This window comes from Aulonocara stuartgranti (genome assembly GCF_965226115.1).
Source record: "Aulonocara stuartgranti genome assembly, chromosome: 13".
In the NCBI taxonomy this organism is placed as follows: Eukaryota; Metazoa; Chordata; class Actinopteri; order Cichliformes; family Cichlidae; genus Aulonocara; species Aulonocara stuartgranti.
This window is the reverse complement of record NC_138949.1, coordinates 14,946,489-14,969,314: the sequence shown is the minus strand read 5'-3', so window position 1 is coordinate 14,969,314 and position 22,826 is coordinate 14,946,489. Positions and strand designations below refer to the sequence as shown.

The 22,826-nt window shown below is 41.8% G+C and overlaps 1 long non-coding RNA gene across 1 annotated transcript; it reads right to left on the bottom strand.

The window, feature by feature from the left end:
• Window positions 1-673: 673 nt before the first annotated feature.
• Window positions 674-3,780, bottom strand: LOC309720214. The gene is made up of 4 exons (XR_014280441.1): window positions 3,017-3,780; window positions 2,491-2,643; window positions 2,033-2,120; window positions 674-1,439 (listed from the first exon to the last, which is right to left on the bottom strand). It is a non-coding gene; the product is annotated as an uncharacterized lncRNA (long non-coding RNA).
• Window positions 3,781-22,826: the final 19,046 nt, after the last annotated feature.

Genomic DNA, 22,826 nt, shown 5'->3' with positions numbered 1-22,826 from the left:
ATTAACACAATTTATTCATGTTCAATAAACCTGTGCAATTTGTGTTGATAAAATGTGACTTAAACATGTTTTGATGAAGTAATTTGAGCTCTTGAAATATTTTAATCCTTCACAATTTTCTCACTTTATCCCAACACCATTCAATAACTTTTACCCAATACTACTTGGTCACTTAAATACTACATGTTATCTTCAAATTACATTTTGCTATTATATTCTAGTATCAAATACACAATTTTCAAATGGAGGCCTTATAACAGATTGTATTGTTCTCTTCCAAGATGGTTGCTGGCATCCACCAGTAACCTTTAAAAACAAAATGTCTAATTTCACTGCATTGACAGTAGGTAAAGAATTAAACTGACATTACTCCTCCACTGAATCTATATAAATCAACAGTTAAATAATGTCAGTTCTTCCGTGTTCTCTGGAATCAATCACAGCAAAGAAATTGGACTGTTTCTTTTGAAAAATGTTACAGGACAATACAAAACATTCTATTTAAGGCCTCTGACGTCAAGATTCAGTTAAACAACAATTATAACTAAACAATTTGAGGAAATGTTAGTTTCCATTAACATTAAATTAGGTTACTGAATTGGCAAACACCTTCCTATTAACATTACCCATTTTACCCCAATAACTAAAGAAATTAGCACTCGCAGGTCAAAAACTTTATTCAAGAGACGCAAAAATAACATTGATACAGTGACTGTCAAAAATTACAGCACTGATCATACTGTGACATCTTGGTTCAAAACAGCATACTTAGAAATATTCAACGTTCTTTACTTCAACTGAATGAAACTGAAAATACCATTTCACACGACCCATATGGGATATTTAGACTGTATAACTGTTCACGCTACATCTCTTCACTAGTAAAAGAAAGAAAAAATACAAACAGAAATTGAAAAATGCTGCCAAACAGACAAACAGAGAACTTGTACAGAGCAAAAGGAAAAACAAACAACAACAACAAAAACAGCTTGTCCTCATGGCAGTTGCAGAGTATATAAAAATGAACCCTGCGATCTGCTCCTGGAATTGAGCTTCAAAAATGCAGCAGAACAAGTGTGAGATTTAAATGTCCTCTCACCTAGAGCTGGTCACCTCACATGCATAACAGTGAGCTTTCCTTGCAGGAGCAGTTTTGTCTTAGTTGTGAGCTTTTCTTGAGAGCTGAGTTGCATCCAACTCCATTACCACCCATTGAATCACCTCAAAAGTGTAGCAGAGCTGTGATGGGTAACTCATATTGAAGGAATAAAAAAGGTCCAAACAGCATGGCTACTGCAAAGGTCACGTTATCCAGATCTTGAAGAACTACTATACCCTCGATGATGATGCCAACATCAGAAAAGTCATTGCCTGGCGCATCTCTGGAGACAGATGTTCATTGTGGTTTTCTCAATCTGTGCAGTGGCCTCAGTCAAGTCCTGGTTAAACACAAAACATTTTTTTAAGATTCCCTTTTAAACTCATCTCTTTTGAATCTACCAGTTCTAATGTTAGAGTAATTTAAACCATAGTAAATAGCTATAGCCAAAGAGTTGCCTGCCATGCTGCCATTCATGGTCTAACAGAGTTTCTAAGAGAGAGTGAAAAACATAATAATTTCAAATGCTTTACATTAGTTTTTGTTAGAAAGACACCGGCCCATCAGAAATCCAGGTTATGTCACTCAGAAGATGTTAGAATTTAGACTTTCAGCCCCACAATTTGGTTAGCTGTTGGTCAGTTGGTCTTTTTTTTTTTTTTTTTTCAAACAAAAGCTAATGTAAATATTGGGGGGATTTTTCTTTGTTCACTAGAATGACAAATTTAAAGTTTTTTCACACTGATGTGACCCCTAATACAGGGGTAGGGGTGGGGCCTCAAGGGCCGGCGGCCGAGTTCACTACTAGGCCTCATGTGAACTTCAAATTATTAAAGAGGACTACTGGTCCTAACCAGTCCAATGAGGATCAAGTGGATAACTAAATGCATTTTTAAATGTTGCAAAGCCACAATCTACTCATAAAACACTCACCATGAACTCCTGCACCAAGATGTTGCAATTGTCTTTCACACAGATGCGGAGCACTTTGATGAGACTCCCTTTGAGCATTAATGTCATCCTAAAGTATTATAACAAAGAAAACAGAGATTTGTGAACTTTTCAGTAGCACAGAAGAAAATGATCCCAGACAAAAACTTGACTTTTTAAACCAGTCAACATGCAACACCAGCATCTACAAAGCAATATCAAAAATTCCTGTTTGACATCAACTTTATGGATATATAGTTTCCAGAACATATATTTTTTAAAAAAGATAATTTTTTCTCAGTGGGCCAGTAAATGCATGACAAAAAAGAATGGCATCCTTTCAGTGGAATCAGTACTCACAGGTAATAGCTGACTGTTTCAATGGATGCAGCATAAAAATCTTTTACTGACCTAATGCAATACATATACACTTTGTAGTTAAAGAATTTTAAAGTTCTTACTGTCATCATGGCAGCTACATCCTTTAGCTTTGTGCACTGTTCCCCCGATCACTTTGCAAACACTTTCAGCAGACTGTCAGAGAGAAACTCAGCTCCGTCAGAAACCTTGACTGTAAAGGCATGGTTGGGATGCACTGGAATGCTGCATTTTATCTGAAATAACATTTTGAAATTTTGAAATAACAGCAGGCACTGTGCTTGGTTAATCAGTAATGTTTTGTTGAATAAAAACTGTGTTTCCAGATCTTATGGGATTAAAAAAATCCAAAGATGTTTGTTTCTGATTTGCAACCCAAGAACCCACAAGTTACAACCTCATTTTAGTTCAAGTGTGCATTAATGTGAGTCCAGTAATCACCTTTCTGACAATACATACAGGTATAAGTTAAACCTATGGCAGATTTTGGATTTCTCAGTTGTTTTAATAGGGTGGTCTATTTGTGTATGCATGCACCTAATAATTATACAAAACCTATTATAATTAAGTTACAGAAACCTTAAGCGAAAATAGAATATACTTTCTTACCATAATACCTTGAACCCACAATCCATCAGCTGACTCCTGGTGAAATGCAGAATAGATGTGGTCTCTCAATGTGCAGCAAAAAAAACAAAAAGAAAAGGACAGCAGGTGAGGGCAGGAGGGGTAGGGATGTAAGCTAGCATAATGCCGCTAATGATATTAGCTAAAGCTGTTCAATGTCCAAAATCTCACTAACACCACGGTGCAGTAAATACACAATGTAACTGAAGAGTCAGTTGGCAAATCTATTCACACAGAAAACCAAATTATGTTATGAGTGCCTCATAATTAGGTTTAATGTGATATTACGGCTCTTGTGCCAAAGACAAATTCAAATGAAAAAGCGCCAATTCTTTGACAACAGATAAAACAGCAAATAAGCTAATGGCTCTTTTTTAGCATGTTACATGGCGACACTCTAGACGTTTAACTACATTTGGCTGAAATATGGTAAATATTAATTCAAAAAATCAAGACATACCAAAAACGTAGAGTTGGCTGTTCGACTTGACTGAGATGGATGCCTTTTTTGAACCACGATCCAAAGCCCGCGAGATGAAATCACGCGTGGTTTCACGAGATTTAACGTTGCTATCTTATTGACTTACTTCACCTGAACATGATATGAACAATTTAATACACCCTTTCTGCATATCATGTAGTTTTTACACTATATAGTTACATTTATCTTTAAAACATGAGGTAATTGTGTTAAATACATGCAAGATGCTTACATAAATCCAAGAGATGGCCAGTCCCTTTTTTTCAGTGTGGGGTCATCTGGAGGCAATTGTCTATGGTGTGAAGATACGAGATGTGCAGCACCTGAAACTACAGATACTGGATGCCTGTGCTGGCATTTCTCCTGCGGTGTTGCTATCAGTGTGTGAAGAGTGGGAGAAGAGGGTTGCATTGACAATCCAACACAATGGGCAGCACATTGAACACATTTTATAAGTGGTCAGAAACTTGTAAATAACTCATGAAAGAATAAAGTTACGTTGAAACCAAGCACACCATTGTTTTTCTTGTGACATTACCAATAAGTTTGATGTGTCACATGGCCCTCTTCCTATTGAAAAAACAAAAGTTGTGTCCAAGATGGCCGACTTCTAAATGGCCATGTTGAGAAATCAGTTTTACCCCGGTTCTTTTTATTCCTCGAGCATCCAGAGATGGCACTGGACTGAGTTGTCATTTCACAAAACCTTTATTCATCTTTACTCATCTTCATTTAAGCATGCATCTTCTAGAAGGGAAGACGAGGCCGGTGTGTCCCTCTCCAAATCTTCACTCCTTTGTCTGTGAAACACAGTTTTGTAGGGGCGACCCTACCATAAAACCCCCACGGTGTGCTGCAAACTCTGTGTCTGTGTCTATGTGCACGAGCACATGAATGCCTATGTGAGCGCGTTCCCACGTGTCTATGTGAGTGCTCGTGTGTGACTGTGTACGCATACCTGTGTGTATGTGTGAGTGCACATGAGTGAGTGTGCGTGTGGATGTGTGTGCGTGACAGTTAAAACACTGTGGGTGTAGGTGACTCCCTAGGTCATAAAACCCATCTCCCTTCCAGACCACAGTTATCCAGTTACAAATGTTGAGACCCCCACCCAAACATCCTCTGGGGAATTTCCACTCAGCATTAACTCCTCTCTGTTTTACTTTCACAGTTCAAGTGGGGGAGGGGTCTCCTACAATCTACTCCTAAGTTCACAACACAATGAGGCCTTTATTATATTAAGGGCAGTGTCAATGTCTCTACAATAGTTCTACATTCTATGTTAACACATTTCTAAACTCTAAAATAAGCTAAACACTCCTACAGTCACCATGGCCACCACCCATCTTGAGGAGTTTGCCCCCTCACATATACTAATGTGCCACAAACAGGACTTTAATATCACCAACCATTCCCATTTTATTACGGTGTATCCATATAAACGGCCCACCCTGTGTGTGTGTGTGTGTGTGTGTGTGTGTGTGTGTGTGTGTGTGTGTGTGTGTGTGTGTGTGTGTGTGTGTGTATGTATATATATATATGTATATATATATATATATATATATATATATATATATATATATATTCCAAGTGTAGCAAACAGAAATCATTCAGTGAGCATCTTTGTCAGTGGCATGACTAGTTTTATGTGTGAAAGGTTACATGTTGACAGGTTAATAGAAATGCATTTGTGAAGCAAGCAACTCTGCATTCCTTAATACCATACCGCTTTTAGCTGTCAGTGAAAATAAAGATACCACACACTCCTTATCAACTCAAAAAAATCAATCAGTCTTTGCTTCTATAAAAGTCACACAAGCTAATGGAATATTCTCTGATTTTATCCTTTTTACATGGATGGCTTTATGCTAGTGGAGCTGCCCAGATAGTGTACACTACCATTTAGGACCCTTTAGACTTTCCTATTCATGCTCTGATTAATGATAAGCCCTTCCCCATTCTGTTGTATGTGTGTGCAGCTTGTTCACGTGATATCACCTTGCTGTTTTTTCATGCTGTGAGATGAACAGACAGGCTGACCTTTCAGTCACTCTGCTGTTGGATGCCAACAGAGCTCTGTCAGGGTGCGTGGCAAACCTTTTGTGTCGAAGACAGGCAAATAATAATGCAATGGCACTATTTTGCTCGGCCCCTTCAATCAGAATAACATACACTGAAGGTTTTTATATGATTAAAATCAAAAATCAAATCCAAGTCATATACAGATATCCACTCCTGCCATTTTCATTATTTTAAGCACAGTTAAATACGCTTTAGTTTCAAATATATATTAATAGATATGAGTTCATTTGAATTCAAATTGGTGTGATAATGCTAGCAGTGTTGTACCTCCCACTGAGGCAGGTCATCTCAGTTACATTAAAACACATTCTGCCAGTTCTTATTTGTCTTTGTTAACTATATGAACACTTAAAAACAAGTTAGAATAAACTGTTTGAGCTGATATGTTATTTTCAGGTACAGCTAGATTGCGATACACTGCAAAATGCTTTTGTGGTGAAACATGTGTATTCCAAAATGTGAACACACACACACACACACACACACACACACACACACACACACACACACACACACATATATATGGGCGACAAGGGGCAGTACCCTCCATGGAGAAGGAGGCTAGAGGGCAAGATCAAAGTAGCACGGAGGGAGGTTAGCCAACTAACGGAGTTGCAGCAAGGTGCGACAAATAAGGTGCCTAAGAAATACAGCAAGCTGTCCATACCTGAGGCCTTGGAAACTGCCAAGCAAAGACTCACAGCCTTGGCCAGCCGCTTGAGGAGGTACACCAGAGAGATAGAAGGCAGGAGAATAAACCAGCTGTTCTCCACAGAACCAGCAAAGGTGTACTCTCAGTGGCAAGGGAACAATAAGAGAACAGCACCACCAAGGCTGGAGACAGAACAATACTGGAAGAGCATATGGGAGAAGGATGCAACCCATAACGGCAATGCTCAGTGGCTAGAGGATCTGAGGGCAGACCACAGCGACCTCCCTGAACAGGGTCCAGTAACCATCACAGTGGCAGATATCCAAGAAAGGGTCTCCAGTATGAAGAGTTGGACAGCACCAGGGCCCGACATGGTTCACACCTACTGGCTGAAGAAGCTGACTGCACTCCACGAGCGTCTGGCAGCACAAATGAACCAGCTGCTAGTTAACGAGAGACACCCGGAATGGCTAACTGAAGGCCGGACGGTCCTGATCCCCAAGGACCCCAAGAAGGGACCGGTCCCCTCCAACTACCGACCAATAACCTGCCTCAGTACTACATGGAAGCTCCTGTCAGGCATCATATCGGCTAAGATGAACAGGCACATGGGTCAATACATGAGCGGGACACAGAAAGGAATTGGCAAGAATACCAGAGGTGCAAAACACCAGCTACTGGTAGACAGAACAATCAGCCGAGACTGCAAGACCAGACTGACCAACCTGTGCACTGCCTGGATTGATTACAAGAAGGCCTATGACTCAATGCCCCACAGCTGGATACTGGAATGCCTAGAATTGTACAAGATCAATGGGACCCTAAGAGCCTTCATCAGGAACTCAATGGGGATGTGGCGTACAACACTAGAGGCCAACTCCAAGCCCATAGCACAAGTTACCATCAAGTGCGGGATCTACCAAGGAGATGCTCTGTCGCCACTGCTGTTCTGCATAGGCCTGAACCCCCTCAGTGAGATCATTAACAAGACTGGCTACGGATACCGACTACGGAACGGAGCAGTTGTCAGCCACCTCCTGTACATGGATGACATCAAGCTGTATGCCAAGAGTGAACGAGACATCGATTCACTGATCCACACTACCAGGCTATACAGCAATGACATTGGAATGTCGTTCGGACTGGAGAAGTGTAGTCGGATGGTAACAAAGAGAGGGAAGGTAGTCAGAACTGAGGGGATTGAACTACCAGAAGGCAACATTGCAGACATAGAGGACAGTTACAAGTACCTGGGGATCCCGCAGGCAAATGGGAACCATGAAGAGGCCGCTAGAAAGGCTGCAACCACCAAGTACCTGCAGAGGGTCAGGCAAGTCCTGAGGAGTCAGCTGAATGGTAAGAACAAGATCCGGGCCATCAACACGTACGCCCTGCCCGTGATCAGATACCCTGCTGGGGTAATAGGCTGGCCAAAGGAGGAGATAGAAACCACTGACATAAAGACAAGAAAGCTCCTTACCATGCATGGAGGGTTTCACCCCAAGTCCAGCACCCTGAGGCTGTACGCTAAGCGGAAGGAAGGGGGCCGGGGACTGGTGAGTGTCAGCACCACAGTCCAGGATGAGACAAGGAACATGATGTGATGTTTTTATATATATATATATATATATATAACACCCAGCACGCCCCTGTGGGCGGTTTATCCTTCAAGCTCGGGTCCTCTACCAGAGGCCTGGGAGCTTGAGGGTCCTGCGCAGTATCTTAGCTGTTCCCAGGACTGCGCTCTTCTGGACAGAGATCTCCGATGTTATTCCCGGGATCTGCTGGAGCCACTCGCCTAGCTTGGGAGTCACCGCACCTAGTGCTCCGATTACCACGGGGACCACCATTACCTTCACCCTCCACATCCTCTCGAGCTCTTCTCTGAGCCCTTGGTATTTCTCCAGCTTCTCGTGTTCCTTCTTCCTGATATTGCTGTCATTCGGAACCGCTACATCGATCACTACGGCCGTCTTCTTCTGTTTGTCTACCACCACTATGTCCGGTTGGTTAGCCACCACCATTTTGTCCGTCTGTATCTGGAAGTCCCACAGGATCTTAGCTCGGTCATTCTCCACCACCCTTGGGGGCATCTCCCATTTTGACCTCGGGACTTCCAGGTTATACTCGGCACAGATGTTCCTGTACACTATGCCGGCCACTTGGTTATGGCGTTCCATGTATGCCTTGCCTGCTAGCATCTTGCACCCTGCTGTTATATGCTGGATTGTCTCTGGGGCATCTTTACACAGCCTGCACCTGGGGTCTTGCCTGGTGTGATAGACCCCAGCCTCTATGGATCTTGTACTCAGAGCTTGTTCTTGTGCTGCCATGATTAGTGCCTCTGTGCTGTCTTTCAGTCCAGCTTTGTCCAGCCACTGGTAGGATTTCTGGATATCAGCCACCTCCTCTATCTGCCGGTGGTACATACCGTGCAGGGGCCTGTCCTTCCATGATGGTTCCTCGTTTCCCTCCTCTTTCTTGGGTTTCTGCTGCCTGAGGTATTCACTGAGCACTCGGTCAGTTGGGGCCATCTTCCCAATGTATTCTTGGATGTTCCTTGTCTCATCCTGGACTGTGGTGCTGACACTCACCAGTCCCCGGCCCCCTTCCTTCCGCTTAGCGTACAGCCTCAGGGTGCTGGACTTGGGGTGAAACCCTCCATGCATGGTAAGGAGCTTTCTTGTCTTTATGTCAGTGGTTTCTATCTCCTCCTTTGGCCAGCCTATTACCCCAGCAGGGTATCTGATCACGGGCAGGGCGTACGTGTTGATGGCCCGGATCTTGTTCTTACCATTCAGCTGACTCCTCAGGACTTGCCTGACCCTCTGCAGGTACTTGGTGGTTGCAGCCTTTCTAGCGGCCTCTTCATGGTTCCCATTTGCCTGCGGGATCCCCAGGTACTTGTAACTGTCCTCTATGTCTGCAATGTTGCCTTCTGGTAGTTCAATCCCCTCAGTTCTGACTACCTTCCCTCTCTTTGTTACCATCCGACTACACTTCTCCAGTCCGAACGACATTCCAATGTCATTGCTGTATAGCCTGGTAGTGTGGATCAGTGAATCGATGTCTCGTTCACTCTTGGCATACAGCTTGATGTCATCCATGTACAGGAGGTGGCTGACAACTGCTCCGTTCCGTAGTCGGTATCCGTAGCCAGTCTTGTTAATGATCTCACTGAGGGGGTTCAGGCCTATGCAGAACAGCAGTGGCGACAGAGCATCTCCTTGGTAGATCCCGCACTTGATGGTAACTTGTGCTATGGGCTTGGAGTTGGCCTCTAGTGTTGTACGCCACATCCCCATTGAGTTCCTGATGAAGGCTCTTAGGGTCCCATTGATCTTGTACAATTCTAGGCATTCCAGTATCCAGCTGTGGGGCATTGAGTCATAGGCCTTCTTGTAATCAATCCAGGCAGTGCACAGGTTGGTCAGTCTGGTCTTGCAGTCTCGGCTGATTGTTCTGTCTACCAGTAGCTGGTGTTTTGCACCTCTGGTATTCTTGCCAATTCCTTTCTGTGTCCCGCTCATGTATTGACCCATGTGCCTGTTCATCTTAGCCGATATGATGCCTGACAGGAGCTTCCATGTAGTACTGAGGCAGGTTATTGGTCGGTAGTTGGAGGGGACCGGTCCCTTCTTGGGGTCCTTGGGGATCAGGACCGTCCGGCCTTCAGTTAGCCATTCCGGGTGTCTCTCGTTAACTAGCAGCTGGTTCATTTGTGCTGCCAGACGCTCGTGGAGTGCAGTCAGCTTCTTCAGCCAGTAGGTGTGAACCATGTCGGGCCCTGGTGCTGTCCAACTCTTCATACTGGAGACCCTTTCTTGGATATCTGCCACTGTGATGGTTACTGGACCCTGTTCAGGGAGGTCGCTGTGGTCTGCCCTCAGATCCTCTAGCCACTGAGCATTGCCGTTATGGGTTGCATCCTTCTCCCATATGCTCTTCCAGTATTGTTCTGTCTCCAGCCTTGGTGGTGCTGTTCTCTTATTGTTCCCTTGCCACTGAGAGTACACCTTTGCTGGTTCTGTGGAGAACAGCTGGTTTATTCTCCTGCCTTCTATCTCTCTGGTGTACCTCCTCAAGCGGCTGGCCAAGGCTGTGAGTCTTTGCTTGGCAGTTTCCAAGGCCTCAGGTATGGACAGCTTGCTGTATTTCTTAGGCACCTTATTTGTCGCACCTTGCTGCAACTCCGTTAGTTGGCTAACCTCCCTCCGTGCTACTTTGATCTTGCCCTCTAGCCTCCTTCTCCATGGAGGGTACTGCCCCTTGTGGCTGTTCAACTTGTAGCCAAGCATCTCACTGATCACTGCTGCCGTATTGTAGATCAGCTTGTTAGTGTCGGTAACCGTGGTTGTAGGTATTGTCCGTAGTGCTGCATTAACATCATCTAGCAGACCTTCTGAGGGTACTTCACGTAATCTTGGTAACCGGCTACGGGGGATCCAGGTTTCAAGCTTGGCCATGATCCTATTTTTCAGGTCAGTTTCTCTCGCACTCAACGATCCTTCTCCTATCGCACTTGGGGCTATGTACCCAATCTCGGGTGGGGGTGATGATATCTCCCCCCTGACCTGGCGTCCTGACTCCTCCTTGCCGTAGCATTTGTGTTGTACCTCGTCAATCTCTAGCTGTGAGAGCAGTCCCTTCTTTCGAATGTTGGAACACTGAGCTACTAGTTGTTTTGCCGTCATTGTGGATGTTGGGTATCGAAGAATCCATAGGTCCCTCATCCTATTCATGTAGCCCCTTCCGCCGGGGTTACTTGCGTAGTAGCATTCCAACAACGCCCTGTTTTCGTCCCTTGCCCACCGATGCCTTCTTGTTCCAGTAGCCCACTTTTCGTCAGGGTGCCCTGGTTCCTCAACACCTGACGCGGACCTTGTTGATCCGGGCGACGTCCGAGCCGGCAAGCCTTCATATTTATCTGTCTCGCTCATGTCTGCGGTAGGCTTGCTTAGCATAGGGGGTCTAGCCTTAGGACCCTTACTGGATACAGACGCCCCAGGCAGGAATCGAACTTGCGATCCTCTGTTCCAAAGGCGTGTAGTTTAACCACTACGCTATCCAGCTGCTCTATATATATATATATATATATATATATATATATATATTTTTTTTTTTTTTTTTTATTTATTAGGGGTGCAACGATACACAAAATTCACGGTTCGGTTCGGTTCGATACTTTGGTGTCACGGTTCGATATTTTTTCGATACAAAAAAAATGTTCATGCCTTTTTAATTTGTCATTTATTAAAATTATAAATATATATTTTAACACAAAAGTACAGTTTTTAAATTTAACCCTAACCCTTGTGCGTGTTGTTTTTTAGCTCGTCATATTGCAGCCACAGAAATTCTTTTGTCCATGAAACCATAAAGCTGCACTTTCTTTTTGCCTTATAGTCTGATTTGTCATAACTTCTCCGTTTTGTGGTAAGCTTTTCTTTGGCTGTCACTTCTTCACCCTGACCTGTCTTATTTGGCTCAGCAGAACTAAAATATATATCTGTCTGTGAAGGTTCTCAGTCATCCAGGTCATCGTAGTGAAATATATATCCTGCCGCACTCACATAAGCTCAGCGATTCTCTGCGCGATCAACCTCTCACATGTTTAAGCTTGCTGCGGGAGATTTCACTTGTCATGTTTGCATAGTAAGCTAACGATTAATAAGACGATGTCAGAGGAATTGGTGCACAAATTATCACTCACAGATCAGTGCTGTCGCTCTCTATACACAGTTCGCACGATTGCAAAGTGAAAGCAAAAAAACAAGCGCAAATTCAAACACGATTTCAATATGTCACATATTGACAGTGGCTCACCCAATGACATAATTACCCAGCTACATTTCTGAAAGAATGCAAAAGCATTGACATATATTTTTCCTTCCTACAATAGCCCGACAGGCAGGGCAGAGATAGCCCCGGGACGTCGGGCTAGCGATATTGCGAGCCCTGTATCTGATTGAGGAATCACTCATCTTTGGAAAAGAGAGTTTATTACAGAGAAATGTCTCTTTCCAAAATAAAGGCTATACTATCCGCTTCTTCTGGGCTATATTCTCAGCAGCATATTAAACATATCAGGTCTCCATAAGGAGAATCCTGTGCTAACAGCTGTCTAAATGACTCGGCTAAAGTTTGTAGCATGCATGCTTGTTGTTTTTGTCTTTGCACTAGGATGATGTCGGTGTAAATGTGCAGTCATATTCGTTGTGTTCCCACTAGTGCTTTCAGGTTAATCTCGTTGAAATAACCTTAACGCCACAACACGGCAAATCTCCGTTAACGAGCTACCCTATACAGAGGGGCTAGACGGCCAACACGTTAACGAGCTAACTGCGCTAACACACTAGCTCCCACCCATGTAATTGAGCATTGCATGGCACATCCAACATACTGTTTTACTTTAGTCCATGACTCGCTTACCTTCAGGGTCATACGTCACATGAAAACCAAAATAATTCCAAACGCCAGATCTGAATGAGGGTGGGGAGGTCCACTTCTGTCTCGCTAGCTTGCCCTGCGCTCTTCCTTCTGACCATGCTGTCTGTGTTGAGTGCTCAGTGAATCTGCGTTCAACTACTCCGCCTAGGCTGCACTCTCGAGCCTAGGCGGAGTAGTCAAATGCAGATTCACTGAGCGCCCAACACAGACAGCATCGTCAGAAGGAAAGTTGATAAAATAAATTACAAATTTTGTATTGTTCTTTTTTTCTTCTCCCCTTTGGTTTTCTTTCTTTCTCTCCCCCTCTTTCTTTCATTCTTTCCCCCTGTCCTATCCCACAGTCATGTCTGTCCCGTTTGCAACTGAAAATAAAATAAATTCATAATTATAATAAAGGTCAATCAAATGGACCAATATGATGATCCACTTAAAATAAATCCTCTTGGCATCTTTCTTGGCCTCAAGACAACAATTCTGATGGCTATAGATCCAAACGGGACACAAAAAAAAAAAAAAAAAAAAATTGAAAAAAATTGAAAAAAATTGTATTGTTCGATACATATGCGTACCGAACCGAAAGCACTGTATCAAACGGTTCAATATCGATACGAATATCGTTGCACCCCTATATATATATATATATATATATATATATATATATATATATATATATATGTATATATATATATATATATATATATATATGTATATATGTATATATGTATGTATATATGTATATATATATGTGTATATGTATGCATGCTCTTGGGGAAAGTAATGTGAATTTTACCAAACAGCAGTTCTGACACTGGAGCTGAGCCAAATGAGATAGGTCTGAACTAATAGCAGCTCAAAGTCTATTTCCATGTACAGTGCCCTCCCAAGGTCATGTGGAAAGGCTTTATAGCAGCGATAGGCTGCTTATCTCCTCCTCGGGCAAGACTGGGTACCTCCATTAATCAACCAGTGTTAGTTACTGAGGCAAAGCTCCAAGTGAATGGGCAAGTCAAGGTTTGTTTTTGCATGTAAACATATGCACATACATTTTAGCTGTCCTACAATTTCAAGGTCTGGATGTGGCGTCTGGTGGTTCTCAAAAACATTTAGTGTAAAGATACCAGCAAGAGCCTTTCGCTATGACATGGCTCCATATGCTTCGTGACATGACCTCGATAGCATGCCCAGTAAATGTAAATATGGTCCACCACTGAGCAAGCAAGGAATGGAAGCCAAAAACATTTCTGCTCGGGATAATAGCACAAATACACTCATAAGAGTAGACTGCTGCTTTTTTAAAATTGTTGCTTCTTTTCAGAAGGGGAAGAAAGGCGTATACGCATCTTCAGTTGCTGTTGCAGACTGCAAGAGCACAGACTGTGTACACCATTTTTAACAAGATAAATGATGAAGTGAAGAAGCTGGGTACATTCATCGACAACACAATTGCCTAACTCAACCCTATCTCGCCTGCGCTCTCTGTCACTGTCTCAAGGTGTAATGTACTGTAAAATGGAGCTTGCTTCACTAAGCCCCCTTTATTAGTTTTTCTTTTTATAGGGTGTGATTTGCACAAATTATTTCCTGGTCTCCATATGTTGGGCCAGCAAGCGGGTTTTTCCCGCTCAAATTAGCACCCATACATCAGGGCAGAGCTTTGATACTGTGCGTGACACCTTTTGTGTAGATGCACCTGAAGAGTTCTTTTGAAAACTACACAATCCATTTTTAACAAATTACAGTGACAAGAAGAGGGTATGTGAGCAAAGCCTTTGGGATTTGCTAGTTTCCTGAATTAATTTATCATAAAATAGCGATCTGATTTTCATGTATTATACGAGACAAATGGAACATGCATCAGGTAATAGAACTATTACATGCAGGGTTTTATTCAGCGCGGCCTGTACACAGTCAGTGTTTGTCTACGTGTGTCATCGTAGTAAAATCAAGATACTGTTAAAAGGACACTTCTGAGTACTTTGCCAGGTGTTCATAACTGTGAGATCTGGCTGTTAAGTACATAGTACTCATTGAGTAGTTATAGAAACGAGTGAATAGATTAAATATGAATTAGAATAATGGAATAAATTGTGTTTTATTAGCAAACTACTTTGTGACTTTACATTTGAAGATGGTTAATGATTGTTTTAAAGCCACTTTTATAAATCCAGGTCCTTCCAAAGGGTTCACTTACTTTTTCTTGCACGTGTAATTGATCATAGTTACTACATATGCCTGTCATAGATGATCAGCAGCCTGCTGGTGACTGTCGAGAGGCCATCTACAGTATATTGAATGATTAGGATTAGGCATTCCCCTGCTGCTCTGCGGTCCCTAACTGTAAAGTCTCAATGAACGTATGCATTTGGCATGGTGCATCTGGGCCTGTTGCGAACCACTTTGATCACATTTACACAATGACAGTCTTGCGTGATCCTACTTTAAGCTGACAGTGCAGAGCCAGGCTCGCGTGTAGCTACAGGGAAAAGGCCAGAGAAGAGATGTGGTTTGAATGAGGGCGGATTAGTGCAATGGGTAGTGCGCAGTTCAAATGGATAGCAGTTGTGATCTTGAATTATGTATGTAAGTTGCTTGCATGCACCACAACTGCTGCAGCTCCCCTACACTGATAGTGATGAAATGCAAAGTGACATCGACACAGGGACCGTGCGTGTTACTTAATTGTTTGGGTTTTTAGAAAAGGTAAACACCTGTGACTCTTACAGATGTAAAGATCATTTGGCACAAATGAGAATATGGATTTATTTATTTTATTTTTTTTGACACGTGATAAAAAATGGGGTCGTTCAGAAAGGCAAGAGAGGGAAGAGTACAGAAGTAGAAGCAACTTGAATGTCCTCGGACGTCCTTCAGGGATGTCATGGTCATGCCTTAATGGAATGGATATGTCCCTGTAAAAGCTTTCCCTCCACAGGGGCAGAGTAGGCCTCATAAACAGCTCAAGCAGCACTGACAGTGCTTCTGAAGAAAATGCTCACTTTCACTTTAGGGGGAAAGTTTTTATAGGAAGCATCACAAATTCTGAAGATTTATTAGCTTAGAGCTCGTCCTCTCAGATACTCCATGTGTCAAAAACAGCACTGAGGGATTGATCCTCCTTTTGCTGGAATATCAGTGAAAGGAACTTTGTTTCAGAGGTCTGCCTGGATATTTTCCACTTTGCATGTTTCTAGAATAACGGCCTGCTTCGCCTTGATTTGAAATGACCTTGTTCTCTTTAAAACATTCTGTCTTTGTCAAATGATGTGTTGCCCCCAAGCTCACTCTATAAGAATGGGAGGCTCTCTGCATCTGGGCCCATCTCCTGCATCCAGGCACGGACTGTCTAATCTGGTCCAGCAGACACACGAACAAAATTAGCTTAATGTCCTTTTGTTTGGTGAACTCATCTACCAGCAAATGAAAGAGGGTATGTAAAGTGGCTTTAAACCCTTTCATTTTAAACAAGACACAACAGTCAGGATTACTCACAGTGCTGAGTAAAACTCATCTGCAATTAATGCTCGTAGTCACGATGCTCTTAACAAAATCAAGATTTACATCCATCCACATAAAGCATCCACCACAATGAAGCCAAGAAAATAGTAGAACAGTGAATTGTTTTCATCACTTGCTAACAGCAACAAAGCAGTTGGCGGTACTGGACGGGGAGCCTGTTGTCATGAGAACACACAGTGTAGGGTGGTGAGGAAATGAGGGAGCTCCATGGCTTCATTAGATGAAATAGCAGCAGGGTTTTATGTGGATATAACCATGATTAATTGGATTCTAGTGATCTGCTCAAAATGTGACAGTGTCATGCAGAGTTACGAGCCCGGATCTGTTTTAAAGCAAACATCCCACCCTCTTGACCCTCTTACATGACTGACAGGTATGTACTGAAGCAACAGCACAGTCCAAGTATTACAGATATTTATTTTACTTCTTTATTTAAAAAAACTGTTAGAGCATAAAAGAGAGACAATGCTTACAAGTACAGATTTATTTTTGAAGCACACACAGTAAAAATATATTCTGTGAGCTCAAATGTTGCACAAATAGTGCCTTAAAACAGAGGTGTCCAACATAAGGTACTGGGGCCAAAGGCTCCAAACTGGCCCAGTGGACAGCTTTAGAAATATTTTGAACTTTTAACTGTTTTCACAAGTTTTACAGCTTTTCCTAGTGAGCCATCCATACTGCACCAAATTACAAGGGCATTTTCTGTGATTTAATAAAAATGTTACACTGTAAATTTATAATTACATGATAGTTTGAGCAATGATCTACCAGAACCTGTTCTGTAACTTTTTATCATTTAGTTTCACTGGTCTGACCCTCTTCACATCAAAGTGGGCTGTATGCAGCCTATGATGTAACATGAGTTTGACATCCACGCCTTAAAACTTCCAGTTGGGGGCAATCTTTGGGAGCCACTTCCTATTAATCCCATTGCACAGACATTAGCTGTAATTCTGCTGCAGGTACATCCAGAGATGCAGCAAAAGGTCCTTAATGATAGGAGTAAATCACACCAAAGGGCTATTACTTACACCAGTCTCTAAACAAAACAAAAAAAACACGATTTATTTACATTTTTGCACATAAACTATCAATAATATATCAAAATTGAAAGAAAACAATACTAAAAATTCTTCATGGTATCTTACTGGCACGCTGTTTTGCCCAGAAAAGATGGCACCTTTTCACAAATGCTAACAAAACATCAGGAGTGTTCCTGGAGAGCAACATCCAGGAACCACTGCCAACTAGTTGGGGAATACAAGTTTCCCTAGCAACCGGGGGTTGTATCACGTCCAATATGGTGGACAATTCTCAAGGACATTTGCACGATGTGTCATGTGAGAAATGCTCACAGAAAAAATATTTTACTACAATTGAAATCTTCTTTTTCTTTCAGCTGCTCCTGAGGGACCTCCACAGTGGAACAGCTGCCTCCATCTCACTCTATCCTCAGCATCCTCTTCTGTCACACCAACCTTCTGCATGTCCTTCTTCACTAAATCCAAGAATCTACTGTGGTCTTCATCTTTATCCCCTGTCTGACAGCTCCATATTCAACAATCTTTGCCCAATATAGGCACTATCTCTCCTCTGCACATGTCCAAAACATCTTAATCTTGTCTTTCTAACTATGTCTCCAAAATGACCTCAGCTATCCCTCTCAAACTGAAATAAAACCAGTACAAAGAGAGATTTAATTATGTCTGTTTTCCAAACGTCTTTTATCAACACATGGTGAAAATTTACTGAAAAAAAGTATACTCCAGAAAATGTAATTTAAAAAAAAACCTTGAACTCCATAAATGGTAAATGGCTTATATTGATATAGCGCTTTACTAGTCCCTAAAGACCCCAAAGCGCTTTACATATCCAGTCATCCACCCATTCACACACACATTCACACACTGGTGATGGCAAGCTACATTGTAGCCACAGCCACCCTGGGGCGCACTGACAGAGGTGAGGCTGCCAGACACTGGCGCCACCGGGCCCTCTGACCACCACCAGGTGAAGTGTCTCGCCCAAGGACACAATGACCGAGACTGTCCAAGCTGGTTCTGGTTTATCACACGAGTGACACCTGAAGTCCAGAGAGCGGGAGTTCTAACATTAATTTGTTAAATGAAATACATTTTCTGGCCCAACTTCTATGTACATGGACTGATTTAGGTGCACCTAACAGACACCTATTTATGTCTGAAAGCTTTTCCAGTATGTTAAAGATCATCTACTGTCATCTATCATGTTATACACTTTACTGGGTGCAACTCATCACATCATTACTCTGAGCCTAAAATATGCAGCAAGCAGTGTCTGCTAAAAGTAAAAATAATAATAATCACAAAAAAATCCCCCTCTTTGCACGTCACATTCGCTAAAACCTCCAGTGTTTCAAAAATATCAGTGAGGCTCTAATAGTGTCTATCCCTTTATATTTGGAGATATTGCTATATGCTCATCATGCACATAGCAGGGGTCTTAAAGGACTTGGCTGGAAAATCTTCAGTCCCCCCTGATAACAATAATCTGAACAGACTACAGCTACTGGAGCAAATAAACAATTAACCTCGACAGTCAAGCACAAGACCATGCAGTCCCATCTGTTCTCAGAGTATCATCATCTTCTCTCACTTCTCTGCTTTTCCTTTTGTTTTTTGTTCTGCCCAGTAAAATGAACAAGTTCCAGCTTTTGAAATTAATTTTCTGAGTGAATAAATTTAATTTCTTCACCCAATTATAAAGAACAGTGCTCATGTATCCACACAGGCTTTGACATGAGTGATGTTAATACTAGATGAAGGTCCTCTTCGTGTCTTTACTACATTTTTTTTGAAGTGCACCAACTTTGTTATAGTTGTCCATAAACTTGCATTGATTAGGATTTATTAATATTTCCAGTTATTATTGTTTATAGCAACAAGCATCTCAGCTGAGTCAGAATCTGGCCAGGTTAGAGGGGAAGAATAGAGGCGACTTTACCCAGGTTTGACTAAAAATGGAAAGAACTGCTGTGGTAGCTCGACTTTTTATTAAGTGGCATCACAGGCTCACAGGTTGCCAGGTTAATAATTTCCATTTTAGACCTCTTGTTTAGTAATATTTGGCAAGCAAAAATGCATCAACATAATGAGCTAAGATGAATATTAAACATTTTTATTGACATTATTTTAGCATGCCAACATTAGCTAAACGTTCTACTGTACTATATATATAGCCTCACAGAGCTGCTAGCGTGGTTGTAAACTCTTAAAGATTTTTTTTTTGACCAACAAGACAAAGTTTTATTCACTTCAGCCAACCCACAGAGCTCAACAGTGCTGTCATATAGTTAGAAAACTAATTTTGAGTGAAGTGTGATTAATATTTTGATGTGATTTTGCAGCTGTTAAACAGAAAAGTGTAGTTAGTGTAGTTTTTATTGCTACTTGAGAAATTTAACATGTCCTATATAAGTATACTGGAAATGCTGTCAGAATCTCAATTAAATATTTAATGAATCAATGATTAGCATACCTAATTAATTGTGATTTTCTTTTCCACACATAAATTAATAAATAAATGTTTTGACAGTTTTGTTTGTGTCTACCTAATCTGAATGTTAAAACAAAAATGATGCATTTTTACAGAGGAAGAGAAGTGTTTCTAAACAGCTGCCTGGAGCATGACTGATGCATATCCAAATGAGCTGCCTGATTATGAAGACCGTGATCCTTGTAGTTATAACTGTAGTGGCATTAGCTTGAGGGTCTTTTGCAGAGTGGATGTGTTGCAGCTTAGAGGAAATACACAACATTAAAAACAATGGCCCATATTCTGTCCTCAAAAGAAATATTAACGCAAGTCTTTATATAAACTCACCAGCCATTTCATTAGGTACACCTTGCAAGTTGGACCTCCTTTTGAGGTGAGAACTGGCTTAATTCTTGGTGGCACAGATTCAACAAGATGGTGGAAACGGTGCATACTGACGTGACAGTACCACACAGTTGTTGCACATTCATGATGTGAGCTCCACCGCATCCAAAAGGAACAATACTGAGTTAGAAACCAGTTTGACACAATTTGAGCTTCGTGATAGCAGATTATCCTGCTGAAAGCAGCCATCCGAATATGGGTCCACGATATTAAGAGGTTAAAAATGGACCAACAAAATAGCCCCCACACTAGTCCATCACAACAACCAGCCTGAGCCACTGATACAAGACAGGATGGATCCTTGTTGTTTACACCAAATCATGACCCTGCCATTCAAATGTCAGCAACAACTGAGACTCACCAGACCAGACCAGACAATGTTTTTCACAATCTTCAGTTATCCCGTTTTGGTAAGCTCATGCCAATTTTAGCCTCAGTTATGCAGTCTTACCTGCCAGGAGTTGCACCTGATGCGGCTATCTGCTCCTGCAGGCCACCTGCTCAAGAACCGGTGCTCCCTGGATATTTACCCTTTTTTTTTTTTTTTTTTACTATTCTTTGTAAACCAGACTAATCCCAGTCAATCGGCATTTCTAAGATAGCCAGACCAAGCAGTCTAACACAAACAGCCATACTACATCTAAAATCACTTAAATAACCTTCATTCCCCATTCTGTTGTTCAGTTTGAACACTTGAACATCAGGTTGTCTCGACCATGTCTACATTTGCGTTAATGAGCGGTTGTACAGATGTACCTAAGGAACTGGCTGTGAGTCTAGAATGTGAATAATTTTAATAAGAGCAAAGAGTTTTTGAAAGAAAATACCAGTGAAGGAACTGTTTCACTTTCAGCTTGGTTGAAAAAGTTTGCTAGTCGCTCAAGAAAAAAAAAAAAAAGCTGTAATCTCTATATTGTTTCCAAGTGATCGCCATCATGGTGAATTTCTTCACTGATGGGGCCTTCGGTATGCTCGTCAAGTGGCACCACAGCTGTTTGATCTACACAGCGAGATAAAACAGATGCAGTTCCAATTATGCTTTTATGGAATTTCCAAAACGGCACTCAAAAGACATTTCAGTCTTTCATCCTCAACAGGTAAATTCAGACATTCTCCGCGTTTTAGTATGATTTGCAATTCATGTCGTCCTCTACAAGTAAGGCACAATCAGGCAAGAATAACCCAGCACTGATACGAAGCAACCACAGCAGTCTTACCATTTATTTCAATCATACTTTGTAGGTGGAGAAAGCCATGCATTTTTTATTCACCTCACATGTTTAGCTTGTCACAGTGTTCAACCAAATAATACTGGGAGCGTCAAAGTTCATTTAACATTGATTCAAAGAGTGGATAGTTAAAAGTGATGTGGTTTACACTGTGTGGTACTGGGGCACGGCAGCAGGAAATTCTGTGTTGACAAAGTGTGAGGAACTGCTGCAACAGTAGGGCAGGCAGGAAATTTCTTTGTGCCAGCTGCTAGGGTAATTAGTTCCTCGCTGAATTATGCATCAACAGAAGTGTCAAGCAGTGTTAGAATCAGGCAGGTACAGAAAGAGTGGATAGAGAAGAGGTGTCACAAAAACCTCATGAAACCTTGCATACCAGCAACCAATCATGTCAGACTGGACGGCCTGGAAAAGGAGTAACAGAGCAATAGTAGCACCCATGTGAAGATTTAGTGAAATGCATTTTCTCTCAGTCTGAGCAATAAAAATCATTAAACTTCAACTGGAAATGAAATTCATTTTTCATCATTCAGTTGGGACAGTTGAAGCTGTTGAAGGAAATCTACATAGTTTTCTTCAAACAGCTCACCAAGTGAAACTTATCTAGTCACGATGAAAGGAGAAGTGGTCTTTGGAAAATGATCAGAAATACTTCACAAACCATCGGAGGATATTATGGTAGCTATATCCATCTTTTATAGTGTGTGTTAGCCACACTAGGGGAACTAGACTAAATTTATTGCAACTGTGTGCACTGAAGTCTTGTTGTCTTTTAATGGTTACTTCAAAGATAGGGACCAGGGTTCTGACAGCTCGTGGTTAGTTGCCATCTAAAATGGCAATAAAACTGCAATAAGACCAAGTCAGTCTGCTATCACTCTGCAATCGAAAGAAGTCAAGTTTGAAATTATACACAGTCAGTTTGTGATATTACAGCAATGAACAAAAAGTCAAAAGTTCCTCCACAAATAGCGATGGATTTGTTGCAGGACAGCAATTTGACTGAAAAAGTTACATAGGTGCTTTTATTTAGGAACATAACCAGAATTCAACGAGATGAATCACAGATGAGATTCATTGCAACATGGTAGCAATCTGCTAATGTTCATCAATTACGTGGCACTTATTTGCAAACCTGTGGCAGTCTGTCTGAGAGTGGTTGCAGTCAGTCTGAGATGGACCACAGCTGTTTATAGACCAGTCGCTTTGCGTGTGGCAACCTTTTTAAATTATCTTGTAATTAAAAAGTTTGAAGATTTTTTGACACTCAAACTCTGGACGACTAGTTGGTCACTGCAATTTCTTCTATGTATTGTACACTACTCTTTACTATTCTTAAGAGTAATGCAGCACTCTAGATTACTTCATTACTCTCTGGAGACAGTTTTTTTTTACACTTCTTGTTACAGTACTTCAGTGTTTCTCCCTGACATGACCTCACAAAGTTTCCAGTTAACAATA